This window comes from Rana temporaria, chromosome 2 (genome assembly GCF_905171775.1).
Source record: "Rana temporaria chromosome 2, aRanTem1.1, whole genome shotgun sequence".
NCBI classification, from domain to species: Eukaryota; Metazoa; Chordata; class Amphibia; order Anura; family Ranidae; genus Rana; species Rana temporaria.
In genome coordinates, this window is record NC_053490.1 from 533,251,347 (window position 1) to 533,259,882 (window position 8,536).

Consider the following 8,536-nt stretch of genomic DNA (forward strand, 5'->3'; position numbering starts at 1 on the left):
TGATCACCAATGTAAGGGACATTCTTCTCACTGATCACCAATGTAAGGAACATTCTTCTCACTGATCACCAATGTAAGGGACATTCTTCCCACTGATCACCAATGTAAGGGACATTCTTCCCACTGATCACCAATGTAAGGGACATTCTTCTCACTGATCACCAATGTAAGGGACATTCTTCCCACTGATCACCAATGTAAGGGACATTCTTCTCACTGATCACCAATGTAAGGGACATTCTTCTCACTGATCACCAATGTAAGGAGCATTCTTCTCACTGATCACCAATGTAAGGAACATTCTTCTCACTGATCACCAATGTAAGGAACATTCCTCCCACTGATCACCAATGTAAGGGACATTCTTCCCACTGATCACCAATGTAAGGGACATTCTTCCCACTGATCACCAATGTAAGGAACATTCTTCTCACTGATCACCAATGTAAGGAACATTCTTCTCACTGATCACCAATGTAAGGAACATTCTTCTCACTGATCACCAATGTAAGGAACATTCTTCCCACTGATCACCAATGTAAGGAACATTCTTCCCACTGATCACCAATGTAAGGAACATTCTTCCCACTGATCACCAATGTAAGGGACATTCTTCTCACTGATCACCAATGTAAGGAACATTCTTCCCACTGATCACCAATGTAAGGGACATTCTTCCCACTGATCACCAATGTAAGGGACATTCTTCCCACTGATCACCAATGTAAGGAGCATTCTTCCCACTGATCACCAATGTAAGGAACATTCTTCTCACTGATCACCAATGTAAGGGACATTCTTCTCACTGATCACCAATGTAAGGGACATTCTTCTCACTGATCACCAATGTAAGGAACATTCTTCCCTCTGATCACCAATGTAAGGAACATTCTCCCCACTGATCACCAATGTAAGGGACATTCTTCCCACTGATCACCAATGTAAGGAACATTCTTCCCACTGATCACCAATGTAAGGAACATTCTTCTCACTGATCACCAATGTAAGGAACATTCTTCCCACTGACCACCAATGTAAGGAACATTCTTCCCACTGATCACCAATGTAAGGGACATTCTTCCCACTGATCACCAATGTAAGGGACATTCTTCTCACTGATCACCAATGTAAGGAACATTCTTCCCACTGACCACCAATGTAAGGAACATTCTTCCCACTGATCACCAATGTAAGGAACATTCTTCCCACTGATCACCAATGTAAGGGACATTCTTCCCACTGATCACCAATGTAAGGGACATTCTTCCCACTGATCACCAATGTAAGGGACATTCTTCCCACTGATCACCAATGTAAGGGACATTCTTCCCACTGATCACCAATGTAAGGAACATTCTTCTCACTGATCACCAATGTAAGGGACATTCTTCCCACTGATCACCAATGTAAGGAACATTCTTCTCACTGATCACCAATGTAAGGGACATTCTTCTCACTGATCACCAATGTAAGGGACATTCTTCTCACTGATCACCAATGTAAGGGACATTCTTCTCACTGATCACCAATGTAAGGGACATTCTTCTCACTGATCACCAATGTAAGGAACATTCTTCCCACTGATCACCAATGTAAGGAACATTCTTCTCACTGATCACCAATGTAAGGGACATTCTTCCCACTGATCACCAATGTAAGGAACATTCTTCCCACTGATCACCAATGTAAGGGACATTCTTCCCACTGATCACCAATGTAAGGGACATTCTTCCCACTGATCACCAATGTAAGGAACATTCTTCCCACTGATCACCAATGTAAGAGACATTCTTCTCACTGATCACCAATGTAAGGAACATTCTTCTCACTGATCACCAATGTAAGGGACATTCTTCTCACTGATCACCAATGTAAGGGACATTCTTCTCACTGATCACCAATGTAAGGGACATTCTTCCCACTGACCACCAATGTAAGGAACATTCTTCTCACTGATCACCAATGTAAGGGACATTCTTCTCACTGATCACCAATGTAAGGGACATTCTTCCCACTGATCACCAATGTAAGGGACATTCTTCCCACTGATCACCAATGTAAGGGACATTCTTTCCACTGATCACCAATGTAAGGGACATTCTTCCCACTGATCACCAATGTAAGGGACATTCTTCTCACTGATCACCAATGTAAGGAACATTCTACCCACTGATCACCAATGTAAGGGACATTCTTCTCACTGATCACCAATGTAAGGAACATTCTTCTCACTGATCACCAATGTAAGGGACATTCTTCTCACTGATCACCAATGTAAGGGACATTCTTCTCACTGATCACCAATGTAAGGGACATTCTTCTCACTGATCACCAATGTAAGGAACATTCTTCCCACTGATCACCAATGTAAGGGACATTCTTCCCACTGATCACCAATGTAAGGGACATTCTTTCCACTGATCACCAATGTAAGGGACATTCTTCCCACTGATCACCAATGTAAGGGACATTCTTCTCACTGATCACCAATGTAAGGGACATTCTTCCCACTGATTACCAATGTAAGGGACATTCTTCTCACTGATCACCAATGTAAGGAACATTCTTCCCACTGATCACCAATGTAAGGAACATTCTTCCCACTGATCACCAATGTAAGGGACATTCTTCCCACTGATCACCAATGTAAGGAACATTCTTCCCACTGATCACCAATGTAAGGAACATTCTTCCCACTGATCACCAATGTAAGGAACATTCTTCCCACTGATCACCAATGTAAGGGACATTCTTCCCTCTGATCACCAATGTAAGGAACATTCTTCTCACTGATCACCAATGTAAGGAACATTCTTCCCACTGATCACCAATGTAAGGGACATTCTTCCCACTGATCACCAATGTAAGGAACATTCTTCCTACTGATCACCAATGTAAGGGACATTCTTCTCACTGATCACCAATGTAAGGAACATTCTTCTCACTGATCACCAATGTAAGGAACATTCTTCTCACTGATCACCAATGTAAGGGACATTCTTCTCACTGATCACCAATGTAAGGAACATTCTTCCCACTGATCACCAATGTAAGGGACATTCTTCTCACTGATCACCAATGTAAGGAACATTCTTCCCACTGATCACCAATGTAAGGAACATTCTTCCCACTGATCACCAATGTAAGGAACATTCTTCCCACTGATCACCAATGTAAGGGACATTCTTCTCACTGATCACCAATGTAAGGAACATTCTTCCCACTGATCACCAATGTAAGGGACATTCTTCCCACTGATCACCAATGTAAGGGACATTCTTCCCACTGATCACCAATGTAAGGAGCATTCTTCCCACTGATCACCAATGTAAGGAACATTCTTCTCACTGATCACCAATGTAAGGGACATTCTTCTCACTGATCACCAATGTAAGGGACATTCTTCTCACTGATCACCAATGTAAGGAACATTCTTCCCTCTGATCACCAATGTAAGGAACATTCTCCCCACTGATCACCAATGTAAGGGACATTCTTCCCACTGATCACCAATGTAAGGAACATTCTTCCCACTGATCACCAATGTAAGGAACATTCTTCTCACTGATCACCAATGTAAGGAACATTCTTCCCACTGACCACCAATGTAAGGAACATTCTTCCCACTGATCACCAATGTAAGGGACATTCTTCCCACTGATCACCAATGTAAGGGACATTCTTCTCACTGATCACCAATGTAAGGAACATTCTTCCCACTGACCACCAATGTAAGGAACATTCTTCCCACTGATCACCAATGTAAGGAACATTCTTCCCACTGATCACCAATGTAAGGGACATTCTTCCCACTGATCACCAATGTAAGGGACATTCTTCCCACTGATCACCAATGTAAGGGACATTCTTCCCACTGATCACCAATGTAAGGGACATTCTTCCCACTGATCACCAATGTAAGGAACATTCTTCTCACTGATCACCAATGTAAGGGACATTCTTCCCACTGATCACCAATGTAAGGAACATTCTTCTCACTGATCACCAATGTAAGGGACATTCTTCTCACTGATCACCAATGTAAGGGACATTCTTCTCACTGATCACCAATGTAAGGGACATTCTTCTCACTGATCACCAATGTAAGGAACATTCTTCCCACTGATCACCAATGTAAGGGACATTCTTCCCACTGATCACCAATGTAAGAGACATTCTTCTCACTGATCACCAATGTAAGGAACATTCTTCTCACTGATCACCAATGTAAGGGACATTCTTCTCACTGATCACCAATGTAAGGGACATTCTTCTCACTGATCACCAATGTAAGGGACATTCTTCCCACTGACCACCAATGTAAGGAACATTCTTCTCACTGATCACCAATGTAAGGGACATTCTTCTCACTGATCACCAATGTAAGGGACATTCTTCCCACTGATCACCAATGTAAGGGACATTCTTCCCACTGATCACCAATGTAAGGGACATTCTTTCCACTGATCACCAATGTAAGGGACATTCTTCCCACTGATCACCAATGTAAGGGACATTCTTCTCACTGATCACCAATGTAAGGAACATTCTACCCACTGATCACCAATGTAAGGGACATTCTTCTCACTGATCACCAATGTAAGGAACATTCTTCTCACTGATCACCAATGTAAGGGACATTCTTCTCACTGATCACCAATGTAAGGGACATTCTTCTCACTGATCACCAATGTAAGGGACATTCTTCTCACTGATCACCAATGTAAGGAACATTCTTCCCACTGATCACCAATGTAAGGGACATTCTTCCCACTGATCACCAATGTAAGGGACATTCTTTCCACTGATCACCAATGTAAGGGACATTCTTCCCACTGATCACCAATGTAAGGGACATTCTTCTCACTGATCACCAATGTAAGGGACATTCTTCCCACTGATTACCAATGTAAGGGACATTCTTCTCACTGATCACCAATGTAAGGAACATTCTTCCCACTGATCACCAATGTAAGGAACATTCTTCCCACTGATCACCAATGTAAGGGACATTCTTCCCACTGATCACCAATGTAAGGAACATTCTTCCCACTGATCACCAATGTAAGGAACATTCTTCCCACTGATCACCAATGTAAGGAACATTCTTCCCACTGATCACCAATGTAAGGGACATTCTTCCCTCTGATCACCAATGTAAGGAACATTCTTCTCACTGATCACCAATGTAAGGAACATTCTTCCCACTGATCACCAATGTAAGGGACATTCTTCCCACTGATCACCAATGTAAGGAACATTCTTCCTACTGATCACCAATGTAAGGGACATTCTTCTCACTGATCACCAATGTAAGGAACATTCTTCCCACTGATCACCAATGTAAGGGACATTCTTCTCACTGATCACCAATGTAAGGAACATTCTTCCCACTGATCACCAATGTAAGGAACATTCTTCTCACTGATCACCAATGTAAGGAACATTCTTCTCACTGATCACCAATGTAAGGGACATTCTTCTCACTGATCACCAATGTAAGGAACATTCTTCCCACTGATCACCAATGTAAGGGACATTCTTCTCACTGATCACCAATGTAAGGAACATTCTTCCCACTGATCACCAATGTAAGGGACATTCTCCCCACTGATCACCAATGTAAGGAACATTCTTTCCACTGATCACCAATGTAAGGGACATTCTTCCCACTGATCACCAATGTAAGGGACATTCTTCCCACTGATCACCAATGTAAGGGACATTCTTCTCACTGATCACCAATGTAAGGGACATTCTTCTCACTGATCACCAATGTAAGGGACATTCTTCTCACTGATCACCAATGTAAAGAGCATTCTTCTCACTGATCACCAATGTAAGGAACATTCTTCTCACTGATCACCAATGTAAGGAACATTCCTCCCACTGATCACCAATGTAAGGGACATTCTTCCCACTGATCACCAATGTAAGGGACATTCTTCCCACTGATCACCAATGTAAGGAACATTCTTCTCACTGATCACCAATGTAAGGAACATTCTTCTCACTGATCACCAATGTAAGGAACATTCTTCTCACTGATCACCAATGTAAGGAACATTCTTCCCACTGATCACCAATGTAAGGAACATTCTTCCCACTGATCACCAATGTAAGGAACATTCTTCCCACTGATCACCAATGTAAGGGACATTCTTCTCACTGATCACCAATGTAAGGAACATTCTTCCCACTGATCACCAATGTAAGGGACATTCTTCTCACTGATCACCAATGTAAGGGACATTCTTCTCACTGATCACCAATGTAAGGAACATTCTTCCCACTGATCACCAATGTAAGGGGCATTCTTCTCACTGATCACCAATGTAAGGGACATTCTTCCCACTGATCACCAATGTAAGGGACATTCTTCCCACTGATCACCAATGTAAGGAGCATTCTTCCCACTGATCACCAATGTAAGGAACATTCTTCTCACTGATCACCAATGTAAGGGACATTCTTCTCACTGATCACCAATGTAAGGGACATTCTTCTCACTGATCACCAATGTAAGGAACATTCTTCCCACTGACCACCAATGTAAGGAACATTCTTCCCACTGATCACCAATGTAAGGGACATTCTTCCCACTGATCACCAATGTAAGGGACATTCTTCTCACTGATCACCAATGTAAGGGACATTCTTCTCACTGATCACCAATGTAAGGAACATTCTTCCCACTGACCACCAATGTAAGGAACATTCTTCCCACTGATCACCAATGTAAGGGACATTCTTCCCACTGATCACCAATGTAAGGGACATTCTTCTCACTGATCACCAATGTAAGGAACATTCTTCCCACTGACCACCAATGTAAGGAACATTCTTCCCACTGATCACCAATGTAAGGAACATTCTTCTCACTGATCACCAATGTAAGGAACATTCTTCCCACTGACCACCAATGTAAGGAACATTCTTCCCACTGATCACCAATGTAAGGGACATTCTTCTCACTGATCACCAATGTAAGGGACATTCTTCTCACTGATCACCAATGTAAGGAGCATTCTTCCCACTGATCACCAATGTAAGGGACATTCTTCCCACTGATCACCAATGTAAGGGACATTCTTCCCACTGATCACCAATGTAAGGGACATTCTTCCCACTGATCACCAATGTAAGGGACATTCTTCTCACTGATCACCAATGTAAGGGACATTCTTCCCACTGATCACCAATGTAAGGAGCATTCTTCCCACTGATCACCAATGTAAGGGACATTCTTCCCACTGATCACCAATGTAAGGGACATTCTTCCCACTGATCACCAATGTAAGGAACATTCTTCCCACTGATCACCAATGTAAGGGACATTCTTCTCACTGATCACCAATGTAAGGGACATTCTTCTCACTGATCACCAATGTAAGGGACATTCTTCTCACTGATCACCAATGTAAGGGACATTCTTCCCACTGATCACCAATGTAAGGAACATTCTTCTCACTGATCACCAATGTAAGGGACATTCTTCCCACTGATCACCAATGTAAGGAACATTCTTCCCACTGATCACCAATGTAAGGGACATTCTTCCCACTGATCACCAATGTAAGGGACATTCTTCTCACTGATCTCCAATGTAAGGGACATTCTTCCCACTGATCACCAATGTAAGGGACATTCTTCCCACTGATCACCAATGTAAGGAACATTCTTCCCACTGATCACCAATGTAAGAGACATTGTTCTCACTGATCACCAATGTAAGGAACATTCTTCTCACTGATCACCAATGTAAGGAGCATTCTTCTCACTGATCACCAATGTAAGGGACATTCTTCTCACTGATCACCAATGTAAGGGACATTCTTCTCACTGATCACCAATGTAAGGGACATTCTTCTCACTGATCACCAATGTAAGGGACATTCTTCCCACTGATCACCAATGTAAGGAACATTCTTCTTACTGATCACCAATGTAAGGAACATTCTTCCCACTGATCACCAATGTAAGAGACATTCTTCTCACTGATCACCAATGTAAGGAACATTCTTCTCACTGATCACCAATGTAAGGAGCATTCTTCCCACTGACCACCAATGTAAGGAACATTCTTCCCACTGATCACCAATGTAAGGGACATTCTTCTCACTGATCACCAATGTAAGGGACATTCTTCTCACTGATCACCAATGTAAGGAGCATTCTTCCCACTGATCACCAATGTAAGGGACATTCTTCCCACTGATCACCAATGTAAGGGACATTCTTCCCACTGATCACCAATGTAAGGGACATTCTTCCCACTGATCACCAATGTAAGGGACATTCTTCTCACTGATCACCAATGTAAGGGACATTCTTCCCACTGATCACCAATGTAAGGGACATTCTTCCCACTGATCACCAATGTAAGGGACATTCTTCTCACTGATCACCAATGTAAGGGACATTCTTCCCACTGATCACCAATGTAAGGGACATTCTTCCCACTGATCACCAATGTAAGGGACATTCTTCCCACTGATCACCAATGTAAGGGACATTCTTCTCACTGATCACCAAT